The sequence below is a fragment of the Thalassophryne amazonica genome, chromosome 7 (assembly GCF_902500255.1).
Source record: "Thalassophryne amazonica chromosome 7, fThaAma1.1, whole genome shotgun sequence".
Taxonomy (NCBI): Eukaryota; Metazoa; Chordata; class Actinopteri; order Batrachoidiformes; family Batrachoididae; genus Thalassophryne; species Thalassophryne amazonica.
In genome coordinates, this window is record NC_047109.1 from 14,982,018 (window position 1) to 15,004,499 (window position 22,482).

A 22,482-nucleotide genomic window follows, 5' to 3' on the forward strand; every position below is an offset into this window, starting at 1 on the left:
ATTTTGCGGTGGACAAGGCATTTGAAAGCTGATGCTGGCAGCTCACAGCCCTGTCAGGATGAGAGGGTGGTCATCACAGGCTGCAGCTCCTGCCAGTGTACACACTGAGCTGTGACATGCACTTTGAGCCATTCCAAAGGTGAGTTTTTAATTTCTTTTTATTTCTTTATTTCTTTTTTTATGTTGCGAAGGCCTGGCAAACCAGTTGCCCTGTCATTCCTCCTATAGAGGTACATGGTGTTTATGTCATGATAGGTGTATTACAGCTGTCACATCCCGTTCAGCTGCATTGTAGTGCACCATGCCAAGCCTTTTACATGCATCGACTCGCTGTGGGCCAGCAGCGCAGCGTGCACCTGCACATTGTGTTATATCTATGATGATCATATTGTTTCACATACATTATCTAACCCATGGGAGGGAATGACAATGTATCTATAATATATGGTTTATTATGGGTATAACAGCCCATTCAGATGTCCACACTGCGGCGCTGAGATGCCTAGACCCACAGTGACATGCGGTGCTTTAGTTTTGATTGCGCAATGTTCACATCTGGTTCACAAGATGAATGCATGCCACAGACATTGCACATAACAATATTTGCACATACTGCTCATCCATGCCACAACTGGGACATGCCAGCAGGATTTCCTGTGCCTGACCATGGCGATTTAAGGTGCGTTGACATTTGCACAACAATGATCCTTGCACTTATATGCACATCATCATGACAATCCCACCTGCTGTGTTCCCAGCTGGATGCCGTGCTTTGTTCCACTGGCTATCATGCCTTGTGCGCTGCATGCTGCATCTGTGAAATAATTATTTCTTAGTGGATTAATCATTTTCTCGTAGAGTTGGCTGTTGAAAACGGCTCAAATCACTTCCTGAATCACAGAAGACTGCTCCAGCCACATCTTTTCTGAACGAGGTGGAGAACGCATTTGGAGCCATGTAAAAAGGTAATTACTTGGCATGTTTACTTTGTAATGGCTTGGTAAAACAGTTGCATGTTCTTTCCTTCTTGTGTGGAGCTGTAAAAGTACATTTGTGATAGATATAACATCTCATTATAATCGTTCAGACAAGCTGCGCTCTGATGCGTTGCACTGACATAACCACTCACAATATTCACTTCTTTACTCGACTTGATGAGCTGCATGTAGTGTTGGCGAGTAGATTGTACAACGTTAACGACCACTTCACGTTTGTTGCATGACATTTATGCGTGAAAGATTTTTAGAACATTTCAAAATTCTCTTTGCACAATTGCATGCAGTGGCATCCCTCTCGTGTTCAGTCTACACCCGTTAACGACAGGTTTGCTCTCCTGCATGGCACAGTGCGTGCAAGTACATCCATCAAAGTCATGCAAGTTTCAGGAGGCCTTTATCCTTGTACGCAATCAGACAGTTTCAACAGCTGTTTTGATGCCAACAGAAAGCAGTCAGACTGCGATCAGACTGCACTTCAACCGGCGTACAAGTTTTTCCAACCTCAAGCACACCTCAGCAGTGGTGAGCATGTGCTCTACATTTGGCCTGGCCGCGCAAATGCACTCAGATAGTTGTCTGAGGTGTTCGATTGGCTGGGACCTTGGCCGAATGGTGGTTGGATTTTCATTTGGCTGGCAGTTGGGCTCATTCTGCCTTGAGCATGACAGGGATTTCAACATTCAGCGTGGCTGTGCCCACCTGTTCAACTGCTCTGTGAATGCTGTCCAGTGTTTCAGAATGCACCTCAACACTTGCTGAGTGCAAAAGTTTGTTTCTGACAGGTGAAAAGAAAACTATGGCCCCAAATTACTTTTTCCATTCATGTGTCACATGAGATACAAATTAATAATTTTGAGTTCCTAAGTTTATGATGCTTGATTGTAATCATGTAATATAAATTATGAAAAGGAAAGGCCATAATTAGTTATACAAGATGTGAAGTTATATTTACAAAATAAGTTGCAGAGGCTTTAGTGGTCATCAGACTGAGCCTTTGAAAATGAAAGAAATGACAAACAAGCTCATAACAAGCTCCATGTAACCACAACTACATCTGTTCCGAACTTTCATCATGGAACTCAACACAACAAACCCAGCCATATCCAACAGGTGGCAGACAAGTACATGGTATATTATATCATCAAAATGAACTTACTCATTAAATTATTCTGGTGGATCCAATTGAATTTAAGAGCAGCAGTTGTATCCAGTAGTTCTAGTATTTATATTTATAATTACTTTTTGAAAATAGTTTCTTACTTCTACTTTTGACACTCTGTGTCCTACTGTCCAATGCTGCTGGAACCTCAATTTCCCTGATGGAGTCTTCCCAAGGGATTAATAAAGTTCTATATCTAATATAATCTAATCTAATTAAATTAAGTGACACAACTGATTATTGTAGGGTGAGAAGCTTGACTATCCGGGAGAGACTTGGAATAAAGCCGCTACTCCATCGCATGGAAAGGAGCTAGTTTATCAGGCTGGTTGTCCAGAAACGGCTGGACAAAAATGCACGGCTCGAACAAACAGCTCTGGTTGTAAAAAGGTTTTACTGGTGAGGACTGCAGTGGTCGGTACATGAGTAGGCAGTCCAGAAAATACAGCAGTACAAAAATCATCATGCTTAGGCATAGTCGATCAAACAGACAGGAGGTCAGGAACACAATGAGGCAGGCCTTGTCTTTCTCTTGGTTCTTGGTGTTGGGTGTTTCCCTCTCCCTGGCCACACCCTTGTTCTGGTGATTTCCATGCACACCTGTTTCTGATTTGCTGTTTATCACCTGGGGTTATATAAGCTCCCTGGGTGTGTTAGTTCCTCGCCAGTTTGTTGTGCCATGTGCCTTCATTCCAGCTCTGTACCTGCATTCCATAGCCTTCTAAAAACCAGAGCCGTTTGTTCAACCCATGCATTTGTGTCCAGCGATTCCTGACCATCCAGCCTGATAATTCTGCCCCAAAGGTGACACTTACTTCTTCACACCATCATTTTGGCTTTTAGATTTTACTTCTTTTAATTCATGATGTGGAGATTACTTTCACTGTGAGTTTAAAGGGCAGAATTTTAGGAATAATGGTTGGCCCATACAACACTGATGTAGGTATTGATTCACTCATTAAACCTTGTGCTTATGACTATAACAACATTTTGGGTAGACACATGTTGCGTAAACTGTCCCAGAAATTAAGTTAAAACCTGTCCTAAATCCAGAGTCATGACCTATCCAGGGCGAAACCTGCATCTAAATTAAAATGTCAGCTGCACAGAGGATTACACAATAATTTGAGAAGATTATTTAGGAGTAACAAGGTTACTGTTGTTCTCTGTGACACCTGCCAGGCTCTGCAGGTACATGACATACTGTTTTCACAGCATCTACTGGAAGGGAAAGGAACCCACGATTAACATGATTCAGTCCAAACCACTTGCTGCTAAGCAACCAGAGCAGTCTGGCTTGATGCCCCAGAAGTAAACCAACATCATCCTAGTTCTGTGAGTACTCATTGGATGCAAGCTTGAATATCAGCAGTGGTTCTTTGCAGTGCATGTTGATGACATATTAAACTCGGCTGATCTCTGGGATGTCCTGTGGAGCCGTGACACAATAAGACCAGGACCTTAAAGACTTGGACCTTCATTCTGTTGTTCAAGCTATCCGCGTAGCCATGCACCTCTGTCCAGTGACTTCACCACTCTTCCAGGCATCGCTCAATGTCAAAGGTCAAGACATTAATGCTACTGTGTGTTACATTATTGGGTCAATTTGAGAAAACGTTTGGTATTTCTGGTAATGTGCGTTTGTGATTGAACACATACTTTATGGGTTGGTGGCTTGGTTTCTTCCAGATACTCTACTGTGCGGCATCAGTGTTCCTCATCTGGGCCCATTATTATTCTCTCTGTATTTGGCACCTTTGGGAAAAATATGTTACCTTTGGGATTAGTTTTCATTACTATGCAGATGATTTACAGTTATATATGCCGATGCATGCAGGAGGAAAATCAAATATTACAAGGTTGGAGTAGGATGGCAGAAGGATGTCAGTTCCATAAAACAGCTCCTGGTATGCCTATGGCATTAAAGCTTGGTTGGCCTTAAAGTTTTAAATTTTAATGAAAACAGACGTAATGGTGTTTGGACCCAGTGGCCCCTGTGAGTCCTCCTCCATTGCCTTAAGACTCTTGGAGGTTTACGTCAAACCCATTATTTCTGATCTTGTTTTTAAGTTGGACAGTGATTTTACATTGGACACCCAAGTTAAAGCTGTGGTTAAGTCCAGTTTTTATCATCTACGGCGGTAGGCAACTGTGAAATCTTTCCTGTCTAGGCAGCTCTTTGAAACAGTGATCCATGCTTTTATTTTGTATCGCCTGGATTGTTGTAACTCACTTTATGTGGAAATCAGTCAGTGGTTACTTTTGCGTCTGCAGTTGGTTCAAAATGCTGCTGCATGACTTTTGACAGGAACTCAAAAGCAAGCTCACATAACCCCTGTACTGGCCTCACTTCATTAGCTGCCTGTATATTTTTATTTTAGGGTACATTTTAAAATTCTTATGTTCTTATATTTTAAATCTGTTCAGTGCTGCCTCACCTTACCTCTCTGAGCTTCTACAGCCTTATGTACCGTGTCAGTCTCTTAGGTCAGCTGACCAGCTGCTCCTAGAAGTACCAAGATCAAGAAGGAAGCTCAGAGGGAACAGGGCCTTCAATATTGCTGCTGCTAAACTATGGAACAGCTTGTCCTTGCATGTTAGAGAGGCCCTTCACTGCCCATTTTAAAAATTTGTTTAAAAACCTATTTTTTGCCTTGGCTTTTGGCCCCAGCAAGATTTAATTTTAAATTGTATTTCTTATTCATTTATTTAAATGTATGTTTTAATGTGTACTGGATGTTTTAGTGTACAGCACTTTGTGTTAGCAGTGGTTGTGTTGAAATGCTTTATAAATAAAGTTAGTATGGTATGGGAGTCTTGCCTGGTTGCTGTGAAGAACTGGCTGTCCTCTACCTTTCTGATGTTCAATGCCTATAAGACTGAGATGTTGGATTTTGGGCCTGCAAAACTCAGAGGATTAAGTGGAATCTCGGTTTTTGTTCTGTCATTGTCTTTTGATGGACATGCTTTAGTGATGACAAGAACTGCATTCAAGCATCTTCTCAACATTGCAAAGATTAGACAAATTTTGTCTCAATCTGATGCTGAAATGCTAATTTGATCTTTTGTGCCATCTAGGACTGACTACATGTTTTCAGGCCTACCCATGGAAAACTTTAAAAGCCTTCAGATGGTTCAGAATGCAGCTGCTCATTTGCAGACTGGAACATGAAAATTTGGCCGTATCATCCCAGTTTTGGCCTGTTTTCACTGGCTACCTGTTTGGACGAGGGCAGACTTCAAGGTCCTGTTATTGACTTACCAGATACTGAATGGTTGTGTGCTGGTCTACATGAAGGAATCATACATACCAGCTGGAGCGTTACGATCACAGGATGCTGGTTTGCTGTGTGCACCAAGTTTCATTTTCATAGGAAGACAGTGGGTAAGAGGGATTTTTTGTTCATGCACCACTGCTGTGTAATAATTGTTAAATTGCTGCATAGAATAATTTTTTATGATAGCCTCTGGTTTGGACTGCAGTGCACGACCCCTCAGCACTGCACCAGTCACCTCACCACCCTCCAAAGACAACACCCTTGATGCGGTCCTGTGGTTTTGTCTTTTCCAAAGATGTGGTTCCAAAAACTGCTTTCCCTCACCCTCTTCATAACACGTGCAGGAGTGTGAAAACTCTGTGGGGTTCTATGCCCCCCAGAACCCCTGCAAATTTTCCTCAGATTTCACAATTTTTATTTCACAACCCTGCACATGCCGCCCTCTAATGGTAGACAGCAGTTACTGCCACAGGTTGCTGAAAGAAAAGTTCTTCAGTTTAGAGCTTTGCAAAGTGTTTTACAGCAGCAGCAGAGTAACGTCCTTTCTATTTCAGGGTTTGTTATATAATTTATCTATGTGGTCCGGAATTTTTTTTTTTTAAGAAAAAAGAAGGTGAAATCAAAATCAGCAGTCAGTAATAATAATAATAATAATAATAATAATAATAATGCATGTCTTAGGTTATGGTAATTTCTAAAATTATTAATTGCATTCAAGAGTAATTCTGCCAAGAAGGTTGTATAAATTCATTCGCAGATTGTTACTGGTGTCTACTCGTATTTCCAGCTGCCACACAAGCTGTTTCTACATTCTGCTGCTTGATGTCGTTAATGAAGCAGTGATCTCTGACAGACGGGGAGCAGACACTCTCACTGTCTGTTTGATGTATTCATTTTTTTATGTATATCTGCAGAAATTATGTTTTTCACACGCTGGGGTCCTCTTCCTTTGGATGTTGGCACGTCTGTGGTTTTCCTCTCAATGTTATGTTACAAACCTCACACAGTGAAACCAAACGGTCCTTGTGATGTGTTGTTCTGAATGAAGCCAAACAAACACGGGTTTGTTTGGATTCCTGTTGAGTCTTACATTGCTTTTTGGACTGACACTTGATCTATATTAATGCCAGGAAAAGTCACAAACTGCTGGCTGTAGCCTTCATCACACTACACACCACACACAAAAAAAAACAACTAGAAAAACCTAAAGAAATTACTTCAGTTGGTAAATCTCAGATTAATGTAGGTGATAATACCCCAGGACATAAAGCCAGTAAGGGCTTCAGCTATCTGACATTTGACCCAAATGACCTTGACCTCTGGATGACCTTAGCAGGACAGTTCTGAATCCAGCCACAGTGTGTGTCACATTTGGTCTAAACCTCTTTGAAATTCAAATTCTTTGACCTTAATTTTTGCCTAAATGAATTATTTCAGTGTCACTGTGGGCTGAAACTTCATTGACAACTTTGGTAAATCAGTAAAATGACCTGGGAGGACTCATCCAAAAGACAGACAGACACACACACACACACACATGCAAATGTGACCTTGCTGGGCAATTCCAGAACCTGCCTCTATATTGTACAGTATGTGTGCCATGTTTGGTGGAAATCAGACGGGAACCCCCCCCCCCCAAAAAGGAACAAAAACATAAATTTTAATTTCAATTTATCGTGATTTGTCTCAATTAAGTTAACAAGTTGGCATGAATATTACTATTATTATTATTATTATTATTATTATTATTATTATCATCAACCTAATTCATCTGAATGTTACCTACTGAAGCACATTTTAAATTGGCCCAATAATTCAAATAAATAAAATCGTTAAATATGGAAACATATTGTGTTGTTTTCCATAATCTGGGTGAGTGGGTGCATGTAGATGTTTAACAGAAGAGGCTCCAAAATGGAGCCTTGGGGAGCTCCATGGGTTATTTTTGTCGATCCAGATATGTAACTACCTACAGACACAAAATAGCCGGTAAGTAGGGTTCAACCAGATTAGTACTGTGCCACAAAGTCCACCTCTCCCCATCACATTCCTCAAACCAATTACGTCTAATCAAGCTCTGATTAGGTTTACTGCTTATTCTTGAACCTGCTCTTATGTTTCTGACACACATTGGTAGTTGTAGCCAAGTAAACAAGTCTCTTCGGCTGCTCCCTTGTTTGCACACAGTGTTGCCACAGAAAGTCCATTTTACGCCGGATGCCCTTCCAGACACAACTCCACATTACATGGACAAATGTGGCAGAGATTTTGTCATGGAAAAGCCGAGCGGAGGCTTTGCGCGTCACGACCGATTTGCTGATGGAGCGAGACAAAAGAACACCTCCGTTTTGGTCTCACAGGACGGCTTTGAGATGGCGTTCGGACAGCTGTCGGTGGTTTTTCCATCGAGTGATTATCCGAGAAATTGTGGATGTGCCTGGACATGCCAGAACATGTCCCGTGAGGCTTCATCATGGCGTTGCTTTGTGCCATGCGGCACTGCCGCGACACGCGGAATTCCTCCGCACGTCTGTCTCAATGTGCCGAAAAAGTGCTGATGTCCACGTCTTTTCACAATTCCTGTGCTAGTCAGACGACGGCCCGGATAAAACACAGCGTCCAGTTTGGAAATGAACGGCACATTCCACTGTTACAGGAGTTTTTGTCATGGAAAGAGGAGCGGAGGCTTCGCGCGTCGCGGCGGTGCCGCATGGCGCAAAGCAACGCCGTGATGAAGCCTCACGGGACATGTTCTGGCATGTCCAGGCACATTCACAATTTCTCGGATAATCACTCGATGGAAAAACCACCGACAGCTGTCTGAACGCCATCTCAAAGCCGTCCTGTGAGACCAAAACGGAGGTGTTCCTTTGTCTCGCTCCATCAGCAAATCGGTCGTGACGCGCAAAGCCTCCGCTCGGCTTTCCATGACAAAATCTCTTGTTAAAAGTGAAATCTGCCGGAAAATGGTTGATGCCCAGCTCATGTGATAACCAGAGAAAGTGCACACGATGGTCCCGGTTCCACAGAGCCATCCATTTAGAAATGATCCGGTGGTTTGTCTCTCTCGATGGCGGCACGGAGCGCGGTGCGCCGAGCGTCCTTAAAGCTGTCCTTAAAGCTGTCCTTAAAACTGTAGTAACAGTCCTTATTCTCTGTGAAGCCCGTAAAATTTTCACAGAAAGCCAGATAAATTTTTCTAATGGTTTCCAGCTGCCAGTCTCTAACAGTTTCTGAAAAAATTCTGATGGAAAAAAAACCCAAATCATTCCGCCATTTCCTGACAATGAAAATCCGCCGAGGGGGTGGACCACTCCTCACTCAAAGCCTGCTCACAGGCGAATGACGCAACTGACAGGCGTGGAAAAACTCGAGCATGCGCACGAGAGTTCAAGCTTGTCTGACGCAATCACACGTGATTCAAATCCATATGGGTTTTTGAAAAATATAATAAGGTCAGATACTTTTCTAATAGAACTCGTATAGCAACTAGCTGTACTGCTCAGAACTAAGTTTCTGTATTTTTTTCTGTTACAGTTTCACTTTTGGTATTTCACCACTCAAAGAGACAATAAAGGAGCAAGACGCTCATTTCCTGGCTCAAGGGAAAATATCCGAGTTTGGCTAGCTGTTTAACTGTGCTGTTGGAGCAGGATGTCTCATGGCTTATTTGCTACATTACTAACTTCATATAATACTATAATACTAATAATAACTTTATGTTGTATGCCATGATGCATACTGTCCTTCTGCTTTTCACAGAACACAGTTTGACTTTTATCCATGCTGTTTAATACAACCACACATCTGGTTGAAAGAGCTGCATTTTGAAATGAGTCACATCTACTGCTAGGTTCCTTCTGTCCAGTAGTTGGTGCTGTGTACCACAAAAAGTTCTAATCCACCTTAGTAGAAGAAGAAAAATGTTTGCCTCAGATTTAAACTGAACATGTTGTTTGAACTGTGGACTTCTAATCACACCAAACTTATATTGTGATTAAACAATTGTATTTTATGCCAGAAATGAGTTCTAGGTTGTTAAAAGCAGCATTTCTCCTTTTAATCACGGGATCGCATGTATACACATGTTTAAACTAACAGACAGCAGCTGGTTCATGCTCTGTTGGCTTATTAGTGCATCAGATAACTGAAACAATCCTTCAAATGGTGATACAAACACCAAATTCAGCACAAATACAGCATAGACACTACACTTTTAATTTTCAGTAGGCGGCCAAGTAGGGGTCAATTGAAGAATTAATTAGGGGTCCAAATTTAAAGATGCTCCAATCAAATTGAAAACTACATCACGTTACTTGTCTGATTATAAAGATTCCAAAAAGGTATAGTTTGGACTATCTATGACTGAATGTTATGGAGTTTTGAGGTAAAAACAAGAATAGTGACAAAGGTCAATTTCAGTTTGTACAGGGGTGAAAAGGTAAAGAGTTGCTCTAACTTTGGTAAAAAAAACAAAAACAAATGCAAATTATTGGTTGAATTAATCAGTTTAACCATGCTAATGCTCCCCTGAAGCATTTACTCAAAACAAAAACGTCTGAAGGACCTAAATGGCATGGTGAGATGCTGAAGAGCTTCGCTCGTTCATGTCCATGACATATACATATTACGACGCAAAGCTTGCTCATGGTACACTGAGTCCCAAACAGGAAGTGCTCAATTTTGAGTCCACATTGAAGCAGGAAATGTCAAATGTTAAACACTTCCTGGATTGACAGTAGACAAGATCTCGTGGGAATTCAGTGGCAAGTTCACACTGAAACAGGAAGTGCCAAATTTTGAGCCCACAGTGAAATAGGAAATGTCAAATGTTTAACTTTGGATTTTTTTTAATACCCCCCTGTTTAGATCTGTTTTTTTTTTAATTAACCTGTTCTTTGGTATGTTGTTTTTGCTGTTGTATTTAATCCTCTGTAAGGTTTCTGTGTAACTTTTTGTTTGTCTCATTACATAAAAAAAGTCCAGATTTAACAATAAATGAGATCTCGTGGGATCTCACAGGAATTCAATGGCAAGTTGAGACTGAAACAGGAAGTGCTAAATTTTGAGTCCACAATGAAACAGGAAATGTCAAATGTTGAACACTTCCTGGCATGGGTGTCGGAGGGTGGCACTGGATTCTGTTGAAATCTGATTGGACACCCCAGGTGCCACCCAGATGATTGACATGTCATGACACTGCACGTTTGGTTGAAAAGAGCCATTTTGAAATCGGTGACACATACTGACTGCTGGGTCCCTCCTGTACAGTAGTTGGTGCTGTGTTCCACAAAAATGTTCTAATCCACCTTAGTAGAAAAAGAAACTCTTTGAGCCACATTTGAGCCTGAACACACCGTCTGAACCACCAAAATTATATCAGTGATTAAACGGCCGCATTTTATGCCAGAAATGAGGTCCAGGTTGTTAAAAGCAGCATTTCTCATTTAATTTGGGTTGCCTTATAAAAACGTGTTTCTCTGGTGAATTTAGATTAACAAAATGAGCAGGCAGCAGCTGATTCATGCTCTGTTTGCTTATTTGAGATGTAAGATGCTGCCCTCAAAAGTATTGGATCACTTGGTATTTCAGACATTTTAATTTGTTGATGCCATTTCAAATACAAAAAAAAAACAAAAATCTAAAATTATCTTCCATAAACTCAAACTGATAGCAAATCTCTACAACTTGGTATAAATTTAATTAAAAATATAAAATACAGCTTCTTGGTGGAGTGGTGTAGAGGACAATTTTCTTTTAAAAAACGACCTGAAAGTTCAGCTAATTTGGCCATATTGTGCAGCCCAACTGTCAACTAGCGGAACGGTTTGAATATGAATTTACATCTACATTTTAAAAAATGCTTAAAGTGGCAGGGGCTTAACAGGGCTGTAGTTAGGGGCATCGGAAGCTGAAGTGTTTTAGCCATGCTAATGCTCCCCAGAAGCATTTACTGAAAAAAGTCTGAAGGACCTAAATGACATGGTGAGATGCTGAAGAGCTTCACTCTTTCATGTCCGCAACATATAGATAATAATAATAACAGTAATTAATTTAGTTTGCTCACGTGGGTGTGCACGAGTGAATGAGTCCTTTAAGCTCTAAGCAGCCATTCAAGCAATTTAATTGTCTCATTGTAAAAAAAAAGACACAAAGTCGATTTTGATTAGTGAGTCGTCAAAGCGAAGCTTCTCTTTCTAATTTATTTTGCAATAACAATGTGTGCACCTCTGCCATGTGCGGCATTTAAGCACTAATAAAACACTAATCACCTCAAATGAAAAGCTTATTCTCCTCTTGTGCTGTTTTATTCTTCACAAAATGAACACTTATGTTCTTTTTGTCCTCGTGTTGTTGTTCTCCACTTCCTGAGCAAACAGAAAATCCGACTTTTACAGTCTGCACCAACCAACCAACACCCCTCTTTTAGTTAACTATTACCTGTCACCCACCTAAACACACACTGCACGGCTGCCTTCCAGACCACTTTAAAAGTAAAAGAACAAAAAAAGATGGTCATTAAGTTTTTAGTGTTGCCACGATTTGACACTCGTCTGCTGCTGTCAGTTGTTTCTTTGGAACAAGTGACTTTTGGTTCCAATTGATGCTGCAGAATATGAAAAAAAAACACTTTGACTTTGCAGTAAAACTGAATCGTGTACTCACTTACTCAATGGCCATTTTATTTGATCGGACCGTATTTTGCTGGAAACATTCCTGTGAGATTCTGGTTCATATGAACAAGACGAGCAAAATCCACATTGTGCACGTGGACGGCAGCCTTTAAATATGAAATTCGTAAAATTGACTGGCAGTGTTAGATATCATAGACATTTGTGGTTGATTTTCCTTTATGGTTACTAGGCGACACCCATCATGATCTGCTTTGATATACACTCAAGTCCATAAGTATTTGGACATTGCCCCATCCCACTCTGCTTATTAGCTGAACGGCAACCGATGCTTTCATCTTTGATTAAATAGCATCAAAGATTAAAATGAGTCACTTTAAAGTCATATGTAATATTTTTCACTAAACTTTGATCTTGACATTAGGCGCTAATGTTTACTAAGTGTTTGGACATTGCAGACAGAAAGGAAGGAAGGAAGGAAGGAAGGAAGGACGGAAGGATGCACTTAACAGGCTAGTCATAGGCAGACACACACACCCACAGCTGACTACATACAATAAGATAAGGATGCATATTCCTGAACTGCGCAGCAGGTGCCAGTGTTCAGCATGTCTTCCTTTTAATATGGAATCTGTTAATTAGGGGTGGGAGAAAAAAATCAATGCACATAAGTATTGGAATTTTTTGTTTTACGATTTTTAAATTGATTTTTTAACAAAAGTACTGATATTTTTCTAAGTTTGAATGCTTCATTTTAGACTATGTTTATCAGCCGGGTTTGTAAAAGTTACTGCTTTTCTCCATCAGAGGACAAAATGCTTTTCTTCGACTCTCTACCTGGTAACGCGACGTCACATCCGAATGGCGGACAACGTGCTACATGGCACGGGGATAAAACCCCATCATCACATTTTAACACACATTTTGGATTTTTTGCTTTGAAGGGAAAAGCAGAACTGGACATGTCGAAAGCTATTTGTAAAATCTGTAATGCACACGTTGCGTACTGTGGAAATACGACAAACCTCAATGCCCACCTAGCAAGGCACCATCCTGAAGTAAATGCAGAGCTTCTAGCCAAACGTCCTGCAGCAGCAAGCCAGCAGACGCTGAAAGCAGCATTTTACAATCCACCCAGCAGTTCTGACAAAGCCAAATGCATCACAAAATCAATCGCGGACTTTATTTGCAAAGACCTGCTGCCTTATAGTGTTGTGGAAAATACGAGTTTCAGGAACATGCTACACACGCTGGAGCCGAGGTACGTGATACCTTCCAGAAAGTATTGCTTTGAAACAGCAGTGCCTCAAATTTACAATTCAATTTAATAAAGTTAAAGGCTCACATTTGAGTTTTCAGGTGTTCTGTTTGTGAAATTTGTTTTTTGTTTTTACAGCACTGACTGAGCAGAACAGTTAAATAAGCTGCTAAATAAATATTGAAAACAGATTCACATGTGATGTGTATTTTGGGGGAAATATGCCTCCTGATATAGACTGTAGACATCATTATGCAACTTTTTCACTGGTATTAAGAAAGTTAAACTAAGAATCGCAAAAATCGTCAATATCGAAAAAATCGCAATTTAAATCAACTCGGCACCCAAAAAATCGTGAGAGGATCGAATCAGGAAAAGCATATCGTCCCATCCCTACTGTTAATGCACCACAATAGTTTTTGAAACATTCCTTGCACAGTGTTTTGAGTGTATTTGGTCTCGTCCCCAGCCAAACGTTCTGTCTGTTCTGTAACTGCACTTTCCCATTTAAATTTCATCCTGTATTTGTCCAGAGAGTGGACATCATGTTTCTCTCTACACCTACAGTGGTAACAGTTTTAGCTGACACCGGTGTGAAGGTAGCTGCCATGCACAAACGTGCCCATGTTGAGCAGGCAGCAGACAAACTTCACATCAGCTGAAACACAGGTGTTCCTCTCTTTAATTCCTCCAGTAGGTGGCAGACACATCTGTGGGCAATGACACTGGAGGAATTTTCAGACAGTGACATTTTTTGTTAAGCCATTTAAACCAAAGATGAACCTCGAACCTACAACCATATCTCCATTGTTTCGTTTCACCTTCACTGTGGTGATGCACAGTGACAAAATTGCAAACACTGTCATTAAGTACAAATAATTATCAACCAAACTATTTTTGTTTATTTGTTTATAATTTATTAATCGACACCGCGTGAGAGCAGGATGAAATGTGAACGTTTGGGCTCCGGTGCATCTTTGAGCAGATTGTTTCTGTAAATCTTAATGAAATCACAAATGCCTTGTGACAGGAGGATGATCAGTTTGTTTATGCATAACAATGGGCTCGGCATCATGAGAGCAGAATTTTCCAGTCATGCCTAATAACTGCTGCTGATATCACACGATCACGGAAAGACATGACGCTATGAACAATAATTATTTGTGAATAGGAGGCTTTATGCTTCCATCCATCTGTTGGTCCTGACCTTCTGTTACGCTCCAGAAATACATTACGGTACAACTGCTGTGGGTTTTTACATGCCTCCACAGCATCCAGCCACAAAAGAGATGTATTTTCTTGTGTTGTCCTCAGAGATAGCATCATTTACGTCTGTATTCCGGCCAATCCACACAAGGTCTGATGTGGAATGCTGCCATTTTATGTGATGGTTCAGTCTGTATCATGCTTCAGTTATTTCCTCCTCACAGTCGACATTTTGTTTATGAATTTCTGCTGTAACGTGTTTTTATATGGATTGATGGATTAACAGACTATTAAAGGATGTTCTTTCTGGCTCATCATAGCTCTTATGACCTGCTGTGGTCCACTAATCAGTACAGTGTTTGACTAAAAGCAATATTCCACCCAAAATCTTTCATTAGATTTTCCGCTACTCATACTGTGACCATTTGTACTTTTAATCATTTTTTACTCTGAGCAGTGAAACTAATTCACAATTTGAAGTAACAGTCATCACATTGTTCCCGATCTGAAGTGAGAGCTGATAAATAAGAATTTAATTATCACTATTTGCACGGCCTAAAATCTCAGTTTTAGATCAAACACCATTACAGTTTTTCTCAATTACTAAAACACTAAATAAACCCTTTTGTCTGAACCAAATGCTCAGCTGCCTGAACCCACTGATTGAATCAGTCACTCTTTAGGCAAAACCATAAGCACTTTTCACCTGTTTAGACTCAACTTGCCAACATATTTTCATTGTGATGCACCTGTTTACATTTACACGTGGCACTTGTACAGAACAAAAACAAACAGAAATCATGTGCATTTAGTACTTGTATACAGTAAGCCTACGTTAAAAATGAAGTACAAAAATATACATGGAATACTGGGCCTACAAACAGTTAGTCTAACCCTCCATGACAATACTACAGTACAATGGCACAGAGATGTACTGAAACATGTATTTACTTACAGTACACTGTGGTACAGTATACAGTGAGGAAAATAAGTATTTGAACACCCTGCGATTTTGCAAGTTCTCCCACTTAGAAATCATGGAGGGGTCTGAAACTTTCATCTTAGGTGCATGTCCACTGTGAGAGACATAATCTAAAAAAAAAAAAAAAAAAAATCACAATGTATGATTTTTTTAATAATTTATTTGTATGTTACTGCTGCAAATAAGTATTTCAACACCTGTGAAAATCAATGCTAATATTTGGTACAGTAGCCTTTGTTTGCAATTACAGAGGTCAAACGTTTCCTGTAGTTTTTCACCAAGTTTTCACACACTGCAGCAGGGATTTTGGTCCACTTCTCCATACAGATCTTCTCCAAATCTTTCAGGTTTGGAGTTTCAGCTCCCTCCAAAGATTTTCTATTGAGTTCAGGTCTGGAGACTGGCCAGGCCACTCCAGGACCTTGAAATGCTTCTTACAGAGGCCCTCCTTAGTTGCCCTGGCTGTGTGTTTGGGGTCACTGTCATGCTGGAAGACCCAGCCATGACCCATCTTCAATGCTCTTACTGAGGGAAGGAGGTTGTTTGCCAAAATCTCGCAATACATGACCCCATCCATCCTCCCTTCAATACGGTGCAGTTGTCCTGTCCCCTTTGCAGAAGAGCACCCCCAGAGTTTGATGTTTCCACTCCCATGCTTCACGGTTGGGATGGTTTTCTTGGGGTTGTTCTCATCCTCTAAACATGGTAAGTGGAGTTGATTCCAAAAAGCTCTATTCTGGTCTCATCTGACCACATGACCTTCTCCCATGCCTCCTCTGGATCATCCAGATGGTCACTGGTGAACTTCAAATGGGCCTGGACATGTGCTGGCTTGAGCAGGGGGACCTTGCTACCCTGAAGGATTTTAAACCATGACAGCATCATGTGTTACTAATGTAATCTTTGTGACTGTGGTCCCAGCTCTCTTCAGGTCATTGACCAGGTCCTCCCGTGTAGTTCTGAGCTTTCTCAGAATCATCCTTACCCCACAAAGTGAGATATTGCATGGAATCCCAGACCGAGGGAGATTGACAGTCATCTTGTGTTTCTTCCACTTTCTAATAAATAATCATAACAGTTATTGTCTTCTACCAAGCTGCTTGCCTGTTGTCCTGTAGTCCGTCCCAGCCTTGTGCAGGTCTACAGCTTTGTCCCTGGTGTCCTTAGACAGCTCTTTGGTCGTGGCTATGGTGGACAGGTTGGAGTGTGATTGATTGAGTGTGTGAACAGGTGTCTTTTATACAGGTAGCAATTGAGAAAAACTGTAAGGTCTGTTTTTTCTATTGTATCAAATACTTATTTCATGCAATAACATGCAAATGAATTATTTAAAAAAAAATCATACAATGTGATTTTCTGATTTTTTTTTTTTTAGACTCTGTCTCTCACAGTTGAAGTGTACCTACGATAAAAATGACAGACCTCTACATTTGTAGGTGGGAAAAACTGCAGAATCGACAGTGGATCAAATACACATTTGCCTCACTCTACATACCCCGGTGCTGTGTCATAAGTCATTTTATGTTGTGTCTACCAAATGCTCTTTGGTGAATATATTTTTACTTGCTGTGTGGATGATCTGAACAAATAGTGTGGTTTTGATCACAGGATAACTCCCCGGGCGACTTCTGCTCCTAACTGGCAATTAGGATGGGTTAAATGCAGTAGACACATTTCATTGTGCAGGAAACATGTTCTTTTGTGCATATGACAATAAAATTCTTTTGAATCCTTTGAATCCTTGAATTTTTAGGTGATAGTTTGATTTTGTTAGAAGAGTCTGGGGTTTACCTGTTCCCTGTTCTTTATTTTTACTGTGTGTGCAGTAAATGCTGAATCCTGAGGTATATTTTTTTTCTCTGCAAATTGTATTTCCTGTGTTGTAATCAATAAACACTTCTGCCCTGAACACTGCTCTCCAGCGTTTGGTGTCATGTGTAATGACTGCTCTGCAGTTTTCATTTCGACTGTTATGTGAATGATCTGAGGACGTTGGTTGGTTTTCAGCACAGGCAAAGGTGTTTTGAGGTGATTGTTCCTCAAATCACCTCAAAACAAGATCCAAGGGTTTCGAGAATGCAGTTTGAAAACTGGCTTTTGTGCTAATAGTTTTGAGAAAAGGTAGAAGCTTTCAAAAAATGGGTTTTAGCAATTGTGAAAAACACACTTAAAATTTGTGTGATCACAGATTAAAGATATACCGCCACTAAGGTTTTTAAGATTTAAGGCATAAAAATAATTTTCTTTGATGCCACTATGATTTTATTTATTAGCCTCCTCCATATGACATTGCCATTATGATCAAAATTCGCATTGTCTGGAAAAACTTTATAAAGTTCCCCTGAAAGGGAAAATTTCAACAGAACAGACAACCTGTGGTCGATTTGTGGCAGTGACACAGTACAGTCTATGGTAGCGATGTCGTAGATCACGTGGGGGTTCCCTGGACTTGTGTGAGGGACGCTGGGATGTAGACAGTGGCAGCCAATCAAGGTACAGAACAGTATAGAACGATACAGCAATGTCTGCTGGCTGGTCTCTCTCTGGCTGCTAATCCATCATTGCAGAAAACTTGCCAAGACGACTGCATTTCTGTGTAAATCTAACATGTTTCTCATATATTATGTAAAAGACAGCTGTTCTAAATCTAAAAACGCTCTTCTGGTAACCAGAAAACAACTCTGAAGTGATTTATAAGACATCTCACAGACGTCGGTGTGCACGTGTGTGCGCATCACCTGAGGTCAAAGGTCTTTTCAAAAGTTCTGTACGTGCACACACATATGTTCTCCTGCAGACAGCATGAGAAGTAAAATAAAATATTCATTATGGAATTCCCTCCAGATAAATATGTTCCCCTTATTCAAGAGAGCTGTGATTTTGAAAAATAAACCAACATTATCATGTTTGGATTTCAGTAGAAACGTTGTCAGATTATTGAAATTTGAAAGGCCACACAGGTTCAACACAAAACAAGACTCTAAGTAAAGTGAGGCTCTTCTGCCATCTGCTGGTCATACATTAGCATGACAGGCCGTGTGTCCACGTGGTTATTCATTCATTTGTTCATTCAAACTCTGCAGATTATCAGGGACAGGGGTCAAGCAAAATGTGTGACATGTGCAAGGCAGAGTGCGCAGACGTCGCAAACGTCCCATTTTGCAAGTGATGAAAAATGGCGACAGCGTGAAGAGACAGCAGCATTGATTTCCAGTTGTTTGACTGGTACCTTTGAGGTTCATACCTAATTAAAATAAATTAGCACATTTTGGGCCCTTCCAACCCTTCTATTATTCTCTATTTGTAATATGAGCGAAGCTACTGCGCCGAAGGCACCGGTGCAAACTCACTCATGGTACAGGGAGGCGCAAACAGGAAATGTCAAATGTTGAACACTTCCTGGGAAAAATGTACAGGAGATTAACCTGTTTTTCAGTACGTTGTTTTTGATGTAGTTTCCTCATCTACGACGGCGTAATAGGGCAATTCAAAGACGAAATAAAAAGTGGAGATTATTTTTTGAGTTTAAATTCACAAATATAGGAGAATAAACATGTAAATTTACAATAAAAAGGAACAAATTTGCAAGATTTAAACATGTAAAATTGTGAGATTATAAATGTAACCTGGACAAATATATTAATGTATTGACAAAGTTTGTAGGAATTGTTACAGTTTAAAGGGTTTAAAAGTTTGAATTGTTAAACATATTATATTAATATGGGGAAATCATATTTCATTTATGTTTTAAAGGAATAAGAACTGCTAAAAAGTCCTGGGTATTAGTTAAAAATAAGTAAAGTATAAAATGCTGTTGATGTATCTTATTTTTGTTTTATTGTGAAGAGCTAAAGGAAGTGCTGTGTCTGTATTCCACTGCTGCCACATACTCTTACGCGCGCCACTAGCTCAGGCAGTGGATGCTCTCATTTTGGCCGAACAATGACATACAGTTTCTGTATATTCTATGTTAGTACACACCTGCAGCCAGCGTGCCTGATGAATTCCTGTGCAAAAAGTAGTTCCCAGACCTGTGATAACGGTGCGTTTTCATGGGTAAGAAAAACATCAGGAGCATATTTGGCACAAGAACTTGTGTATATCGTGTGTTTTTACGCCTAAATGATCGAAAGTCAATACTCACACTCATCCAGCAGCATCTTGTCACGTCGACAAATTCAGCGCTGGGTCAGGCGAAAGTAGTCCGGCGAGCTATCCCACAATGTCAAAACAGTGGAGATGATGGGAGTGGCAGCAGGGTGCTGCTGCCAGTCTGTTGTTGTATTAGCTTGACGTGAGTGACAAAAACAGACGGGAGGGAGATGCTTTTGACTGACCGCCAGAAACGTACAAGTTGAAGTTAACATGTGTGCGGCTGGTTGAGTAATTAAATGAGTTTCCTGATCGTTAACTCAATGGTTGGTAATGGACACTTGTTTAATGCTTTTTCGACTACCTGGGGACATTTTCAGGTTTGTACTGCAGTAAGGTGTCTGTGATTCTTTAAAGCAGTTTAGCATATGGACATTTGCTGGCTAAGTGAATGCACTGCATGACAGCTAGTTCAGCTAACTCAGCTGGCTACAGAGACGACCTGTTCATCATTCCGGCCTGGATATGAAGACTAGTCATAAGTGAAGTGCTAAAAGTGTGCCTTTGGATTATATCTTTCCCTGGAGATCACTCACTGGAATTTAAGTCTGGACCAGCAGGCGGGTGACAACACCACGACCTTGGGACATGGTTTGGTTTCCCTCTTCATAAGAGTCCATACCCTTTGAACTACTAAATCAGGCACCTCATTATTTTGGTTTTACTCCGAGAGTGAGGTGGCCATTACGTTCTGGGCTCCGCTGCTCCCAAGCATCACTCAGGCCTGCAACTATAAGGTATTGATAACTAAATAAGCTGGCTGGTGTGAGTGAGTGAGTGAGTGAGTGAGTGAGTGAGTGAGTGAGTGAGTGAGTGAGTGAGTGAGTGAGTGAGTGAGTGAGTGTGTGTGTGTGTGTGTGTGTGTGTGTGTGTGTGTGTGTGTGTGTGTGTGTGTGTGTGTGTGTGTGTGTGTGTGTGAGAGAGAGAGAGAGAGAGAGACTGGTGAGTGGGCCCCTCAGATAGAGTCTATTGTGCAAAATCTGGGATGAGATGTGTTTTATGAGACATGTATGTTGCCTGTTATACGTGCAGTAAATGAGTCCAAGCTTAATTATGGTTTGGTTATTTTGCATAGTTTTAAAGTGTGTGTGACTGTGATTTGACCACTGTGTGTGTTAGGGTGAATTAAGAGTTAATGTAATACTTTAAAGGGTACATGGGACTTAAGAGGCAGTAAGTTAAATAAAGTAATTGACTTTCATTAGCCCACCTTTACTGTGGGTAAAGGTGGGCTTTATAACCATGTAAATTTGTGAGAAAAAACTAGCAAATTTGCAAGATTTAAACATGCACATTTGCAAGAAAAAAGACAATGCCAGATTAGAATACATGTAAAACTACAGGTACATACGTAAATGCACATGCAAATGTAGCCCATTGGCACCTTAGCGATGGAATGAGACGGGACAATGGCTTCATCACGTAAAGGTGCCCTGACACTTGCACGACTCTGATCCGTGCACTTGCATGCACATCGTCATGACAATCCCACCCGCTGTTTTCCCAGCTGGATGCCGTGCTTTGTTCCACTGCTGGGCACAGTGTATTTTAAATAATTATTTTATAGTGGATTAATCATTTTCTGTCCGAGTTAACTGTTAAAAATGCCTCTAATTGCTTCACAGAGGAGCGCTCCAGCTGTTTAGCGCACACGTGTGCACTGAACGATGTGGAGAAAGCATTTGGAGCTGTCTAGAAAGGTAATTATTTGTCATGTTTATCTTGTAATGGCTTGGTAAAGCAGTTGCATGTTCTTTCCTTCTTGTGTGCAGCTGTAAAAGTATGTTTGTGATAGATTTAACATCTCATTATAATCGTTCAGACGAGCTGCGCTCTGATGCAGTGCGCTGACGCAATCACTCACATTGTTCACTTCTTCTTTACTAGACTTGACAAGCTGCACGTAGTGGTGGCGAGTGGATCGCGCAACGTTCACTACCACTTCACGTTTGTTGCATAACATTTATGCGTGAAAGATTTTTTGAATATTTCAAAATTCTCTTTGCTCAATTGCACGTGCCGGCACCCCTCTCACATTCAGTCTACAACTGTTAATGACGTGTTTACTCTCCTGCACGAGACAGTGTGTGCATCAAAGTCATGCAAGTGTCAGGGGGCCTTACGTTTTTACAGTCAAAAAGAATTAATATTTGGGCAGCATTTTGAATATTTAATGTCTGAGAGATAAGATAAATAATGCTATTATGCTTGTGCTTGAAGTTAATGTAAATGCAGGTAACAGCCTAAAAGTAAGCGAATGTTGATTTGACTATTCATCAAATTATTAAGTTGATGTAGCATTAAATGTATTTTTATATGTTTTTTAAGATGCACGGGCTAAATATAACCCTTTACATTTATTAACAGGTTATTATTTATGTAGCCCATTAAAAAATAAAAAAAATAAAGTCAATGTTCCTCACAGCAGTGGAGGAAATTCTAGAGACTGTCAATACATGTAAAAACAAGATGTCACCTGACTGTGATGACATCGACATGACGACAGTTAAAAAGGTTATTGAAGCAATTATTCAACCACTGAGCTACATCTGTAATTTGTCATTTCAGACGGGTAAATTTCCAAATAAAATGAAAACTGCAAAAGTCATCCCATTATATAAAACTCTTTCACAAATTACAGGCCTGTTTCTTTACTCCCACAATTTTCTAAAATATTAGAGAAACTGTTTATTAGGAGATTGGATAAATGTATTAATAAATACAAATTGCTCTCTGAAAGCCAATATGGATTTAGATCACAAAGATCTGGCAGTCCTTGAATTAACAGAAGGAATCGCCAGCTCCATATGCAGCAGG

General features: G+C 40.4%; 1 long non-coding RNA gene across 1 annotated transcript; it reads left to right on the forward strand.

Moving 5' to 3' along the window:
* The first annotated feature begins 946 nt into the window (after positions 1-946).
* On the forward strand, positions 947-21,625 carry LOC117513226. Its single transcript, XR_004561492.1, has 3 exons — positions 947-1,053; positions 19,874-19,880; positions 21,461-21,625. It is a non-coding gene; the product is annotated as an uncharacterized LOC117513226 (long non-coding RNA).
* Positions 21,626-22,482: the final 857 nt, after the last annotated feature.